Genomic DNA, 14,104 nt, shown 5'->3' on the forward strand with positions numbered 1-14,104 from the left:
GCACTAAGTAAACAGATGCACAAGACTGTGTTCCAGTGGTACTTTGTTTAAAAAGAACAGAATTTGGCCTGCAGGCCCTAGTTTTCCACTCTCTAGTCCATTTTTTGTGACCCTCTATACATAAGCAAACGTATATATTTGAACAAATAGAATTGTTCACTATATCTTATGCCATTATTTTTCCTTTCACTCATTAATAAATTGTGGACATATATGTCAATATAGATAAATCCATCTGGTTTGTCTGCTGTGTTTTCATTCCATTAGTTATTTAACAAACAATTTGGTGATGGATATTTAAATTATTTGCCAGTTTTTCACTATTATAAATATTCTTTTGCATATATATATCTTTTGGAAGTATTTTTTTGTTCTTAGTTTTAATTCTCACTTTAAAAATTATATAATAATAGAGTCTCCTTTGTTTTCGAACTCTATTAACCCTTGGGTTTATTTTTTGATTTAGCTTAATATGTATAAGTCATTTAGTCATGTTTATTAATATATTTTGAGACTATGTTGTAGGTATATTCCAAACTAGAATTATTATATCTTGTGCTTTTATCATTAGGTACTTTTTATATCTCTAGTAGTCTTTTTCTCATAAGATCTATTTTGTCTGGTAATATAGATGCTTTCTTTCCGTACACATCTGCTTGATAAAATTTTTGCATCATTTTACTGTCAATTTTACTATAGTCTTATATTTTCAATATACTTTCTATTAGCATATGCAGTTTTTTTAATACAATCTGACAATTTTTGTCTTTTCATTGGAACATTCAGTCTACTTCTATTTAATGTAATACTTGACATGTTTAGATTTAAATCTATTTTCTGACTATTTGCTTTCTATTTGTCCTGCCTGTTCTGTGGTTTGTTTGTTGTTTCTTTTTGTTGTTGTTGTTTTCATTCTTGCTTGCTTTTTAAAATTGGTTACTGGGTTTTTTGTTTATTGTTTTTTTTTTTTTAAAGATTTTATTTATTTATTCGACAGGATAGAGACAGCCAGCGAGAGAGGGAACACAAGCAGGGGGAGTGGGAGAGGAAGAAGCAGGCTCATAGTGGAGGAGCCTGATGTGGGGCTCGATCCCATAACACCGGGATCATGCCCTGAGCCGAAGGCAGACGCTTAACCGCTGTGCCACCCAGGCGCCCCGATTACTGGGTTTTTATTCTATTACTAATTTACACTTTTTACTCTTCTGCCCTTTGTAGAGATTACCACATACATCTCAACTTACCAAGTCTTAATGTAAATATAAACTAGTACCTTTCCTCTTCCTGGACGATGCAAGGGCCAGCTGCACCTCCAGTCACCTCATCCCAGCACAAGTGCCGGGTCCATCATATTAATTCTTCATATATTTTAAGTCCTCAGTAGATGATGATGATGATGATTGTTCACTTAGGTCAGGCTCTCTCAGCCTTAGCACTATTAACGTTGGGGTTAGATAATTCTTTGGAGGGGGGGCTGGCCTTTGCATATTTAGTAGGACCCGTGGCCTCTGCTCTGTAGATGTAACCAGCACCTTCCCCTCAATTATGACAAACAGAAATGTCTTCACACATTACCAGATGTATCCTGGGGACGGCGGGGTTCATCCTGCCCCAGCTGAGAACCACTGCTTTCGAATCACCTAGTCGTTTATCCTTTTGTGTCTGCTCCTTCTGTCCCACACTGTCAGTCTTGTGTCAGGGTTCTGTTCCTTCTGACTGAAGAACACTTTTTAGTGTTTAGTGTTTAGCTTTAATGCAGGGCTATTGGTGACAGTTCTTTTTTTCCGTGTATCCGAAGAGATTTCAGTATTATGTCTTTCTGAAAGAATGTGTTTGCTCGACACGGAATTGTAGGTTGACAAGTGTTTTGTGTCAGCATTTTGAAGGTTTCATTCCAACATCTTGTTCCTTAGTTTTGATTGAATAGTCATCTGCCAACCTGATTATTTCTCCTTTAAAAGTAGCTTTTTTTTTCTGGCTGCTTTTGAGAAGTTGTCTTTGGCTTTGGTTTCCAGCTGTTTTGCTCTATTGTACAGAGATAGGATTTTCTTGTTTTTACCCTCTTAGGGACTTACAGCATTTCTTCAATCTATGGCCTCATGTTCATTAAATTTGGAGGCTTGTCAGCCCTTATCTTTCCACCTAATACTTTCCCACTTCTGTCCTGTTTCTGTTCAGAGACACACCTGCAGGAGTGACGGCCTTCTCACTGTGTCTGCTCTGTCTCGTCATCTGCACCCCTGTCACTCCATGAGTTATCCTGGTCATTCTTTGAACCTCTATCCCAATTCACTATCTCTCCAGCAGCAAATCCGTCCATTGACTCTCTTGATTCTGTTATTGTGGGTTTTAGTTCTTGAGTTTTCAGTGAGTTCTTTTCATTGTTTCTGATCCTCTACTGAAAGTTTCAGTCTTGTCTTTCACTTTTGAACATCTTAATCACATTTTTCTTAAAGTCTGTATCTGAAGGCTCCCATTTTCTGGACCCTATTTCTATTGTCTTTTACTTCCCTGGGGTTGTGGCCATGTTGTTCTGTTTCTTCGTATGCCTGATGGCTTTTCTTTGAGCACCAGATGTTGTATAATGACAATTAGGAAAATACTTTGAAGACTTGGACGATACATTCTTTATCCCAGAAGGGTTTACGTCTGCTCTGGGCATGAGGTTAAGCACTACCAGTTATAGACTGAGTGGTCTGAAGCTGAGCCTCACTGTACCTAATTACTAATTACACTGGGTCCCACACCAGAGCCTGGGGACTTCACATCACCCTCCCTTCACCCTGCTGATGGCATGGCCCTATTCCTAGATAGGTTTGTTTGTTTGTTTGTTTGTTTGTTTCATTTTATTTGTTTTTAAATATTTCACTTATTTATTTGAGAGAGAGAGAGCACGCACATGGGAGTGCAGGGTGGTGGAGAAGAGCAGAAGGAGAGAGAGAATCTCAGACTCCCCGCCGAGTGCAGAGCCTGACAGGGCTCGATCCCACAGCCTTGAGATCACGACCTGAGCTGAAATCAAGAGTTGGATGCTCAGCCCACCCAGGCGCCCTAGTTGCTAGAGTTTTATTTCTCTCTTGCCTCCTGAGGCTGTTTTAAAACAAAGAAATTTGCTGTTGCCTCTTGTGGACACTCCTTCTAGATGCCTTCAGAAGAAAAGCTGTTCAGGGGCGCCTGGGTGGCACAGGGGTTAAGCGTCTGCCTTTGGCTCAGGGCGTGATCCCGGCATTATGGGATCGAGCCCCACATCAGGCTCCTCCGCTATGAGCCTGCTTCTTCCTCTCCCACTCCCCCTGCTTGTGTTCCCTCTCTCACTGGCTGTCTCTATCTCTGTCAAATAAATAAATAAAATGTTTAACAAAAAAAAAAAAAAAGAAGAAAAGCTGTTCAAAACCTATTTGGTTTCAGTTCTATCCCAAATATTAGTCTTGCTCTTCTCCTCTAATCATTCTCAGCAGCTGCTGCTCTGGAGTGCCCAGTCTGCATTATCAGAACCGGGAGTTCCCTCTGATTACTTCTGTTTCTGCTGAAGTATAGCCTCTTTCTCTCAAAGGATCGTACATTGGAAAATACCATTGTTTAGTTGGAAATAGAATAATGATTTCAAAATTGTTTTCCTCCAAAACCTTAGCTGTTGTACATTTGCTGGTGTTACTGATAAAAAGTCTAACTTAAATGTGACTCTCATCTCTTTGTAAGAAATCTTTTTTTCCCTCTTTCTGTGGAAGTTGTTTTCAGTTTTCAACTCATCTTTAATATTGAAGTTTTGCTATAATGTGTAGGCTTGCTTACATTTTGTTTTGTTTTTGTTTTTTTAATTTATCCTTGAGATCTTTTAACCTAATGACGACTTGCTTTTCCACACAAGCTCTCCTTTACTCAGTCTCTTTCTCAGGCTGCTCCCTGGTCTCTGAGGGGCTCCTCCGGGGTCTGTCTGGCCAGGAGCCCCTCCCCTTCTCATCTCCTAGTGCAGCTGTGCACACTGGGTCTTTATTTGCAAGAGATCTTCTGTTACTTCTAGGATGTGGTCAGAGGAGAGGGTGCACTGTCAGCTCGGTGTGTCCTCTGGAATGTCACTAGTTCTTTTTAATTTCATCCGCCAGCGTCCTCCCCAGGCCGGTTGTACATGGAACGAGCTCTGACCCGCCACCACCTCACTTCAGCTCCACAAACAGCAGCCTCTGAGGTGTTGTCCTTGTCCGCTAACCTCAGCATGCAAACTTTTGTTTAGCGTATATGCCCATTAACTACTCTTTAACACCTCTGCTCATGGTCATTGAAATGAAACCACATTAGAACAAATTTATGTCATCATAACATGCAAAAGGTATGAGAGGAGCAAACCCCTCAGCCGACAGGCAGTTGACATTATAAAAGTCGATTCAGAGAGCGAGCAGATGGGTTGGCAGGGAGCCGCAATGGCAGCAGGGGAAGAAGCAGGGTGAGAAGTTTTGCCGCAAGCCAGGGTGGGGGCAGCATGTGCTGAGTGGCGGGGATGTGGGCTCTGATGGAGAGCGTCGCGGCTGCGCTTGGCGTGCAGCAAGTTCTCGGAAATTGTCTTGCGTTGACGGCCGTCTGTGCAGACTCCCCATCCTGAAATGGGTGAGAGTTATGAGGAGCCCGGCCCTGGGTGGGGGCCTGGCCCTGGATGGAGTCTCAGACGGCCATGAACCCAGGGCCTCGCCTGGGCTCACCCTCCCCCAGCGACACCCTGGAGGAATCTCCCTTAGACTTTCTCTTTCCCCCCACCCAAAATTGGCTCACCTTTACTTATCCAGAAATCTAAATATACATGTCAAAAATAAATTTACAGAGCTATCTTAATTTTAACAAAGTCAGAATCTAAGTAGTCTCATTGAAATGTTAAAATAATTTTTACGAAATGGCCTCTTAATACTAACTTTACGATTGATGCCTGGGCCTTTGTTATTTTCAGTGATATATAGAACTTCGCATTGTGGTTTAATATTTACTTTCATAAGCAACTCTGCAATTGAGTAAATATGTTTCTAAAGGTAAAATTTTACGGTACTGTAATCACAGTAGATATTATTTTGATCAAGTAAATTTTTCTTTCTAGCACTTCCTGTTTTATCCCAGCGTTAAATACCATCTGTAAGTCTTGGTTAACTTACTGTTTTTCTCCATTTAAAGCTTTTCATCAACTGTCTTAAGTAAGTTTTTAAAACATTGAGAATTTTAAACTTCTACACAAAGCCATGAAATGTCTGTTGTCCCTTTTAACTTCACTCAACAGGCTTAAAAATGAAAAACATTTTTAATTAATATTTCATGTTCTTTTAGGTCTTAAAAATAGAGAATGTAATTTTCGAACCAACTTCTATTGAGCATGTAATTCTATTTAAACATATATGAATATACTTAATCCTAATTCCGTAAAAGTTCAAAATACTTGGGAAGTATTCATCCTGAAAAAAACAAGTAAGCAGCATAATGCACACTTTAAACTTTTAAAATCTATTAGTAAGAGCTAATTTCCTCAAGTGTTAAACACATTTGCAACATAAAACACCCAAATATTAAAACCATTCCACATGCTTTAGTAGAAACTTAAAATTTAAAACTTTTTTACCTGAAATTCTAAACTAAGTAGGCTTTGCTTGGTGTCATTTAAGTCTCCAGCTGAAAATGAAACAAAACCAGAGCTTTCTTTAAAACAAAGAAGGAGGAATGTTGAGAAATGTTAACTGACTTCTTAGTAAAATCTAAAATAACTGCTTCCCTTGGGGATAAATGCCTTTCAGATCTTTGTGCAGAACAGCCAAGAGAGTAACCAAGGAAGATGGTTACCAAGGGAAATATTTTTTCTAAATCACAGGAAAAGCAGAAAGCAAAGGCAGGGGAAGGCATTAGTCTAGAGGCCAGGAAGGCGGGGCTGGAAGCTCAGAAGTAGAGGCTGATTAAGAAACGTGTCGTTTCCATAGACTGTTTACATTTAAAAAAATCTTAAAGTTCACACCAGCCACATGGTACCCCTTGAGCTTTACCAGACTACAGAGACGCCCTTGCTGCCACGTGGAGGACTGTGCATTCCTGGGATGCCTCTGGTGGGGTTAACGGGCTTGTCTCTGCCTGCTCCCTCAGCCCCGCAGAGTGGTGTTAACAAAGCAAAGAGCTGTTACATATTAACGTCACTGAAATTATGTGACTTCCAGCCTTGAAGCAATAACAAGAAAGTGTGCATGGGAGCTTAGAGCCTTTCGATTATGGTTACTCTGGTGAGTTGGTTGTCTACTTTGGCCTCAGGTTTGGTTTGGTTTTGTTTTATCTACAAATGAGCTGATCAGAGAGCAGTGTTCCATCGCTGCTTATGGGGACCTGTGATGCGTTACCGTTGTTTCTGATTAAAGTTTATTCTTCTGTACAACTGGGATGATAATACCTATCTTTCAAATTTTTGTGCAAATAAAATGAATAATGTATGTAAAACGCCTGTCATATGGTAGGTAATTACATAATGGCTATTTTTTAAATTCTTCTTACTCTACTTCAGATGTCCAAATTATCTGACAGGAGCTACATTTTTGTTACTCCAAAATCTTAAAATGACCTGGGTAGATCCAGTCAAGATGATTGACTAAGCACGTGAGCCACCCAAATTCCTAAAATAACCGAAACTATATTTGGTGGGGGGTTTTGTTGGTTTCTTGGGTTTTTGTTTTTTGTGGGGTTTTTTTTGGTAACACTCTACTGCAAAATCATTAGTACTATCAGACGAAAGAAATTCTGAGAAATTCCTTAAAGATTAAAAGCACATGGACTCTGACAGACGACACCACAGTCCAAAGACGTATGGGAGAGGATAGCTCTGTGGGTGTTCCCGGTTTAGAAATGATAAATGCTGGGAACGGGGAGGTTTGTTGGAGACTGCATTTGGGAGTACCAGGGCAGGGGGCACCTGGGTAGCTCAGTCGATTAAGAGTTTGCCTTCCTCTTGGGTCATGATTTCAGGGTCCTGGAATCTAGTCCTATGTCAGGATCCCTGCTCAGTGGGAAAGACTTCCCTCTGCCCCTCCCCAACTCGTTCTCTCTCTCTCTCTCTCTCTCTCAAATAAATAAAATCTTTAAAAAAGGAGTAGGTCAGATGACCCAGTCTTCCTGATGTCACCATCATTTGTTCTAAGTATTAGGCATCGGCCCCCACATTGAACCGGTGTTCTCATCCACTTGGCTTGGGTGGCTGGTGGAATGGGGAAGTTCCCCCCATGTTCAGAATCCAGACTCATTAGTAATACAACCCCATATAAACACAGGGTTGACCATCCCCACCCACATGTTCAAAGTTTTGGTCAGTATTTTAACCCTGTACTCTCGTAGTACTAAGCAGATAGCTCAGGATTACCAAACATTTGGGACGACTCTAACATTAGAGATAGGACCCTCACCTCCCCCTCCAAAAATACCTATACAATAAGGAAAGAAAAGGGCTTTGGAGATTAAACAACAATGTGATACCACTACACGCTTAGTAGAATGGCAAAAATCTAAAACACGGACAACACCATATGCAAGCAAAGGTGTGGAGCAATAGGAACCCTCGTTCTTTGCTGGTGGGAATGCAGAATGGTGCAGGCACTTTGGAAAATAGTGTGATGGTTTCTTAGAAAACTAAACATACTCTTCCCATGTGATCCAGCAGCCATGCTCCTTGGTATTTGCCCAAATAAGTTGGAAACTTAAGTCTACACAAATACCTGCACATAGATGTTTACGGCAGCTTTATTCATACCTGCCAAAACTTGGAAGCAACCAAGATATGCAGTTCAGTAGGTGACGGGTAAATAAACTGTGGTCCAGCCACACAGGGGACTATTATTCAATGCTTAAAGGAAATGCTCTATCAACCCAGGAAAAGACATGGAGGAAACTTAAATGCACATTACTAACGAAAGAAGTCAGTCTGAAAAGGCTACCTACTCTACAATTTTGACTATATTACGTTCTGGTAAAGGCACAACTATGGAGAAGAGTGAGAGATCAGTGGTTGCCAGAGGTCAGGGTGGAGGGAGGGATGAATTGGCAGAGCACGGAGGATGGTTAAGGCAGTGAAACTACCCTGCGCGATACCCTAATAGTGGATCCTTGCTGTTACACGTGTGTCCAGAACTGTAGAATACATAATACCAAGTGTAAACGCTAATGTAACCTAAGGGCTTGGGTGATTGTTATGTGTCCGTACACACCAGTTAAGGGGGTGTTGGTCATAGGTGAGGGTGGACTGGGAATGTATGGAAAACTCTGTACTTCCCTCTGTATTTTGCTGTGAGTCTGAAATTTCTCTTTAAAAAAGCGGCCTGATTTGAAATATATACACTGTTTGGGGAGGGAAATAATGTTGGTGAATGCAGTGTTGGACACAGTGTTTGGGACAACAGAAACCGTTATACTCTTTGAGAACAGCTTAACGACCGCTATTTGCTGCCCCAGCATTTGACACCTAGGGACCCGTGATAGACGTGCATCTTTCTCTGCGCGTCTGTGCCTAGAGGAAGGCACTGTGCAGCATTGTCGAGCAAGGACAGTGGGCTGCCATAAAGCTATGTAGAGAGACAGATAGTTGTTACATAGCCGTGCAGAGTTGTCCGCAACATCCCCAGAGGGAAAAAGGGAAGTCAGACAGTGTGTGTGCTATGTTATCTTACCTTCTTCTAATGTGTAGAGTGTAGCACCTTCCTGAGAACAAACAGTAAGGGATAAAAAAGGAATAAACATCAGACCCTTAATAATGTTGATCTCTGAGTGATGGAATTATGCAGGGACTTTACTGTGTAATCTATGTTTTTATAGCATTTTGAGCTTATAACCAGATCAGAAAAAGAATACATTTCTGAGAGAATTTAAGCAACCAGTAAAAGAGGTGACTTGAAGTAGCAGTATAGAGGACAAGTAGTCGTTCCCCCGATGCCGAGACTGACGGTGCTACAGAGACCAGGACTCTGGTTTCTGACGTCCTTGCTCTAACATTTTGTGGCTTAATGGACTGTTACATGAATCCTTCTGCAGAAGCTATTTTAACCACATAGTACATGGAAAATACTGGTATTCGAGATCTCCTCCCCTTTATTACTGCAGCCATGACTGTGCCCTGAAACTTGGCTCTGACGGCAGCTCTGCAGTTTGGTGTGGGTCCCACGCAGGATGTGAGCGGGTCCTTCTGCGCCCGGGCCGCGAGGGCAGCCAGCACGGGCTCAGCGTCCAGAACACGTGCTGGAGTAACGTCACCTTTGCAGTGTTTGTACCGCTGTGCTGTGGAGTACCAGTGAGTTAGTTCTTCTTCTAAGGGTGTGGTTGTTGTCCACATGACAACCTGATAGATAGCAGCACCTCAATAAAGCTGAAGTTTGGCAATTTTACAGAGGTCCCTCTCAGAAATGGGTGTCACCTCTTGGGGTCTGCTGTCTGCCTTCCTGTGCCACAGACGTCTTCCGCTAATTCGCAGCAAAGTGTGACAGCTGCTTCCTTTGCTGTTCCTGACTTACCCTCGGGACTGTTCACACGTAAGCGGAGTGCTAGTGTGTGAATGTGCTGTGACGTAGCCTGCACCCCTTCCCGAGATGCGGCGCGTGTCTCTACAAAGACTCCGTGGTGTGTACTACCGCCCTGAATATGGAGGACGCCCAGTCCACTGCCACTTTATCGCTTAAAGGGTTTTCACATTCGGAATCGGGATACAAATACATACAAGTGGCACAAACTTGAAAGTACACAGTTAAAAATCAGTTTTCTGTATCAAATACTGGCAAGCTGGGTGGTTCTACCGACCTTTACATCAAAGACTGGAAAACCCTGATCACTATAAAAATTTTAAATCACCAATGTGGTTTAAAAAAAAAAGTTTGGAGCCCCTGGGTAGCTTCCTGCCCAGGGGGACTCTGCCAGAAATGTCGAGGGGCAAAACTGTCAACGAAATAGAAAACAGTTATACCGCGGACAGCGTCCACAGCGCCACAGCTTAAACAGACTTAATAAAATCAGCAGCGCGGCTGACGGAGGAACAAAGAGGGAGAGTGCAGGGCCCAGTGTGAGGACTTAAAAACGCTGTCCCTGTAGATGCTGAGAGCTGGTAAAAGAGCATTAAGAAGATAGCATTGACAACTTTATGCCAGCAAAGTTAGATGATAATGACAATTCCTAGAATGTACAATTTAATGAAACTGTCAGAAAAAGAAAATCTGAATTGTCTGTAACTATTGAGGGAGTCAAATTCATAATTTTACACCTCCCCACAAAGAATACCACGGGCCTATATTATTCATCAATAGATTTTATCAAACAATGCTTTAAGGCTATTGTAACCATACAATAGCCTGACAAGGATAGTACAAGAAAGGAAAATTATCAGTCGGTCTCAGTGATGAACATGGATTCACAAAACTAAAATATTAACAAACCAAATTCAGCAGTATATGAATGGGATAATACATCATGACTACATTAGGCTTATTCAAGAAATACCGGTTGATTTAAGGAGAAAACCCAAACAAAAAACAAAACAAAAAACCCAAACATTATACGATCATGTTAATGTTTGAAGAAGATGGAAAGAAAGCTTTTGCGTACTAGAAATGGAAGGAATTCCGTAGTCTGACAGGGTCTACAAACAACATGCTCCCATCCATAACTATGTACCCGGGAAGATGAAATATGTATCCACATGAGAACGTATCCATGAATTTTGAATTTCATTGCTATACTCTTCGTAGCAGCCAACATGTGGAAGCATCCCAAATGTCCCATCGGCTGGTGAACGGGTTAATGTGGTCCAGCCACACCGTGGAATACCATTCGGCGATGAAAAGGAATAAAATGCTGCTACTTGCTACCACGTGGTCGAGCCCCAACAGCACGGTGTTCGGCACAAGAAGCCGGTCACAGGAGCACGTGTGTCATGTGACTCCATTCACGGGAAGTGTCCAGAGCAGGCAGATCCACAGAGGGCGGGGGGTGCACAGGCTCTGGGGAGGCAGGGCGGGGACAGCGTTCCTTTCTGGGGTGACCGCAGTGTGTCAGAAGTAGGCAGTGGGGTGGCTCCCCACTATGAATGTACTCAAAACCACTGAATTGTATACTTTAGAAGGGTGACTTATGGTATGTAAATTATATCTCAGGAAAGTTGTTATTTAAAAAATAGTGGTGAAATACTGAAATTTTCCCCTTTCCGGGAACAAGACAAGAAGGCCCATGATGGTCCCGGCCAGTGGAGGAAAGCAAGAAAAAGAAGCAGGGAAAAAATACAACAAACAAATTAAGTAATGGAAGGAAAAAATTCTTTTTAGTCCCAGATGATACAGTATATGTGTAGAAAATCAAAAATAACTTAGAAAAATCATTAAATCATATAGCGTGTTTTCCAGATACACAATATATAAAAGTCAGTTGTTTCTTTCTACAGTTAGAGAATGAAAGGGAAGATGTGCTTTAAGTATCAAATATGTTAAAAATATAACAAATATTTCAGAGTAAATCTAAGCAATGATGAGCAAGCTCTCATCAGAGAAAATGTTGAAGGAAATTAAATTAAAGCAGTGCTACGGGGAGGGCAGGTACCGGCCTCAGGGGATGGACCGTTCAGGATTGCAAGATACCATTTCTACTTAAACTGATCGGAGATGATGCAGTTTTAACCTGAACCCTCATACTTTACTCCCCCTCCCTTTTTTTGGTGGAACTTGACAAATTGTAAAATTTGTATGGAAATACAAGGACGAAAGAATAGTCAAGACCTTCTTGACACCGAACAAGGCAGAGGACTTTGTCCCGCATTTCAGCTCTAAATGATAAAGAGCGGCAGTAATTAGGATGGGTTGGTCATGACTCTGGTGCAACTCGTCACGTGCAGCTCCTTGTCGTAGGAGAGAAGTGGGCCTGCCAGGTGTAGGGTCACCTCCCTTCAGCCGGTTGTCTGCAGGGACTGGGAAATGGAGGCTGAGAGACCAGAGCCAGGATCAGTGGACAAAGGTACAGGCTGATTTGGGCTTAGTGGAGTAGACGAACAAGCAGAAGCCCTTTCTGATAACCACACCTGTGCCCTGAGCTTCCTGGTGAGGTTATACTCCATGCGACTGGAAAGACATTCTGTTGGGAATGCTGAGAAGGGGCCTCTGAGACACCGACTTGACCATTTCATTCCAGTGATTCTGTCTCTTGGAGGTAGTGTGTCAGGCCATGGGACCTTGGAGATCTGCCCTTTGTGGGGACTCCCCTCACTCCCTGAGAGGGTGATCAGGTGTGGGCTTACTAGAATGGCCCATGTGGGCTGCCAGAGGGGTTCCAGATCGGGACCTCTGGGCCCAAACCCTGAATCTCCGTGCTGAATATGTCAGGTGAAAAGGGGAGGATGCCAGGTACTGACATCTTGATAGGAGGATGTAATCTGATGAAGAAGTCCAGTTCCTTGTTTTGAGAATTGAGTAAAGCGTCAGGAGGGACATTCCCTGTTTTGCTGCAGGAACATTCAGTCTGGGAGACTGGAAAGGATGAAGGGATCATGAAGAGATCGAGACGGCTTCAGATGAAGGTTCACGCACAGTATTCCAAATGTGCAAAGTTCTACATCGAGCTTGTGAGCAGTAAAATAAATTATGTTGAGTTCCATTCTCCCTCCCTCTCAAGTGTCCTCTATGATGCCTCAGGAAGCTGGGATCACAGAATCCTGAACTCCTCAGAATTTGTGTGCACGAGAACATGGTAACATGGTGGCAGGAAGCAATGGGTACTGGTCCACCACACTTCTCTTCTACCTGTGTTGTGTGCTGCCCCAAGCTGTGGCCTCCTTGTGTGAACACCCAGCCCATACAGGCAAACCCTTTGGGCCAGGGTCACTCACACAGCATTGCAGTGTGTCTTCAGGGTGACTGAGCCAGGGAAGGGGCTTGCATAGACCCTGGAAACAAAGCCAGTTGGGCAGGAGCTCTGGGTGTCAGTGCCCCAAGCATGATCTCGAGGAGGAGGCCCCTTGCTTCAGAGACCCCCTCTCGCCCAGGACTGAAGGTGGGACTAAGATTGGAATCATAGTTCAAGGAAGAAGACATTCTGGGTAGAGAAATCTGCAGGAACATGATAAGGACTGGGTGTGGTGGTTTCTCTGTGATGCAGCACACTTCCCCAAAACGACTTCTGTGATGCCGTATGTTTCTAAATGTTCATTGCTCTGGAGGTAAGGGGAGTGCTCCTAAGAGTGTGACTCAAGCCAAGGACACTCTTCTTACATCGTCTAGTTTGGGGGATCAGAAAGCACAGCAGACAGACATATGCAAAGCAAGCAGGTTCTCCTACAGGGCTGCAGTGTCTCCATGACCTTGAGTTTGCTCTCCATGTGAACCCACACCTCCCAGGGGTCATCTTTTTGGACTCACGGTGTGAATCTGAGTGATTCAACTGTCTTGAGAGAGTGACTTTTGAGGCCAGGTGCTGGACGTGGCCTTGGCTGCGTCTCAGTGGGATCACGGTGGAGCCTGACGCATGGTGTCCTTGGAGCAGGAGCGTGCCAGTGCGCGGTCCTGATTTGTTCTTCGCCTACTGATATGCTCGAGCTTCCTACGTCCTCCCTGGCTGTCCTCAGACCACCATCTGTTCCTTCTTTGCACTTTCTCCTCACGTTCCCGAAAAGTACAGGAAGTGCCCTCCCCCCCCGCTGCCCTCCTGCTGGCCCCTCGTTGTGCTGTGGCACCAGTGTCTGCTGTGGAAGGGCCCTTTCTAACGTCCCAACAGCCCTGAAGCCACCCGCTCAGCCTTCTCCTGCCTCGTCATTTTCTTACGGATTGCCCCCCGTCCACCCATCCTTTCTGTCCCCCATGATCTTGTTCCTTCATTAAACAGACACGATCTAGCACTTACTGCATTGCTCTAACACGTGCCCGTGAGCCACAGATCTGTCCTAAGCTCAAAACTGTTTCCTGAGCTTGATCTTCAAATTGCCGACTTCCGTTCGGTCAGCTTGGCCCGGACGGCTCCCAGGCACTGCGCGAGCGTGTTCAGAAGAGCACCGTGTACTCTTCACCCCAAACTTGTCATTCCTCCTATATTCTTTATTGTAGATAATTTGTGGAAATGCAGAGATGCAAGATTGACCTAACCCCTGTTC

The 14,104-nt window shown here is 43.4% G+C and overlaps 2 protein-coding genes across 3 annotated transcripts in view; one reads left to right on the forward strand and one right to left on the reverse strand.

Moving 5' to 3' along the window:
• ECM2 (extracellular matrix protein 2) overlaps nt 1-5,750 on the reverse strand; it is a 33,239-nt gene extending 27,489 nt beyond the window's left edge. The window contains exon 1 of the mRNA XM_045772565.2: nt 5,594-5,750. The gene's annotated coding sequence lies outside the window, so the exon portion shown is untranslated. The remainder of the gene's footprint in view (nt 1-5,593) is intronic.
• The window catches only part of CENPP (centromere protein P), a 250,575-nt gene that overhangs the window by 192,073 nt on the left and 44,398 nt on the right, over nt 1-14,104 (forward strand). The gene's annotated exons all lie outside the window — the stretch shown is intronic.

This window comes from Ursus americanus, chromosome 34 (genome assembly GCF_024610735.1).
Source record: "Ursus americanus isolate L20-20 chromosome 34, mUrsAme1.1.p, whole genome shotgun sequence".
Classification (NCBI taxonomy): domain Eukaryota; kingdom Metazoa; phylum Chordata; class Mammalia; order Carnivora; family Ursidae; genus Ursus; species Ursus americanus.